This window comes from Chinchilla lanigera, unplaced genomic scaffold (assembly GCF_000276665.1).
Source record: "Chinchilla lanigera isolate Chin_1 unplaced genomic scaffold, ChiLan1.0 scaffold00009, whole genome shotgun sequence".
Taxonomy (NCBI): Eukaryota; Metazoa; Chordata; class Mammalia; order Rodentia; family Chinchillidae; genus Chinchilla; species Chinchilla lanigera.
Window position 1 is genome coordinate 4432858 of NW_004955410.1, and position 1971 is coordinate 4434828.

Below are 1971 nucleotides of genomic sequence, written 5' to 3' on the forward strand. Positions count from 1 at the left end.
CATTATTTTCTAAGAAAAAACTCTTGATTTTGAGCTGATGCTTCATGGAGAGAAGACTTTAGTGCTTTTTCATGGGGAGAATCTATTTTTTTCATGGGGAGGAACGTGAGTATTTGGAGAAGAAGGTACAGGCTCTGGTAGTCACCTTGTGGTCAGAGGTTGGCTGGGGGATTGTCTGGCTCTAGGCAACCTTTCCCTTAACTGCGTTCTCAACCAGCATTGGAGGAACTCTGGGGAGAGCTTGATGCAGAACTACCCAACTGAGCTGCTCCTGAACTCATGATTGACAGAAGCCAAGAAAGGAAAGAAATACTCATCATTATGAATATTTATAGGATAAGAGTTTTAGGATAAGAGTCAGCAAACTTTCTCTGTCAACAGTCAAATACTAATACTTTAGACATTGCAGAAACTATGATTTTTTTGGCAAATACTCAACTCTGCTGTTTTAGCATGAAAGTAGCCTTAATAGAGAACAGCCCAACAAAAAACTCAGACTTCTTACCGTAACAAGTTATTCATGGATGAGAAATTCACTGTCTATAAAATTTCTCCATCAAGAAGTATACTTCTTTGATTGTTTCAACCACTTAAAACATAAGTTCCATTTTTAGCTTACAGACCATACAAAAAACAGGCATAAGTCTGGATTTAGCATATAGGACACAATCTGCTGATCCTAATTTTAAGCTACTAAATTTTATGGTGCTTTTTTTGCATACTAATAGATAATAACTAGAGGGGCCGCCCAATATTCTAAATAATATGCACCTCAGGCAGCAGAAACAGCCAAGGCAAATCCTTGAAAAGGGCTTGCTGTGTGTGGTGGTTTGAATGTGAGAGTGCAGAGTGAAACAAACGATGCTGCAACCTGGAATGGTCTTTCTCTTACTTGTGGGACCAGGAATTACCACTGTGATTCTCATCCACAGTGTAAGTTCCCAAGCATAATGCTCCGTTTACATCCTGCCAAGAACTGAAAAGCCTATTCAGCATCCCTCAAATTCTACGAAGCCCAAGGTTTTTGTTCCTTACTGACTTATTCCTTTCAAGATGTACATGCGAGCGTTTCACTATATCATTTGTATTTTCCAATTTATCAGTTGTGACTACCAAACTTCAGCAACTTGGTTACCGGTCCTGTCTACCACAGAGTAGAGGTGTACTACCACCGAAGAAAGACGGGTGCGACTATCTTGCGTGGAGTCTTCTCTCTTGGAACACACTTGAGTAACTGAGTCCTGCTTCCAAACGCTTGGAGACAGAGTGGTCCAGTTCCCTTCCAGAGTGTCTCAAGGACCCAAGTGTTCAGATGCTGAAGCTCAGTGGATAATTTGATGGGATGGAAAAGTGGGATTTTAAGATTATTAGTTCCTTAGGACTTCTCTCCCACGAATGACATTGAGGTCCTGTGGATGCTACAAGGCAGATGGCACCTACTGGAAAACCAAACCTGCCAGTATTTTAATTTTGGGTTTCCCAGCTTCCAGAGCAGTGAGGAAGTACATTTCTCTTCTGTATAAATTACTCAGTCTTGGTTGTTTTGTTATCATGGCACAAATGGATGAGGGTAGCAGGTGGATGCAATTTTTACCAGGCTATAGTCAGCTACAGTTACTTCCTTATCTTCATTGCATAGCCTGGGACTGAGGAGAGAAGACACTGCAGGATCCAGTGCAAGAGTGTCTGAGCCAGCTCTCCCTCAGGACCACCTCAGAAGGCTTGGGAGCAGCTCTAACTTCTGCCCTAATGTAAGCTTCTCCTGGACTCTTACTTTCCCTCTAGTGCGATAATCCAGGGCCAGCACACTAGAAAGGCTACGCAATCAATTAAAAAACCCAGGGAAGGGGCGGAAATCCACAGCCTCTGGTTTCTGAAGTTTTCTGTGTGAAATTCTCCATATTTCTCCATTCTCAAGAATGAGGTAACATCAAAATTGGACTTGCACAGTTCTATACTTAGTCAGAGGTT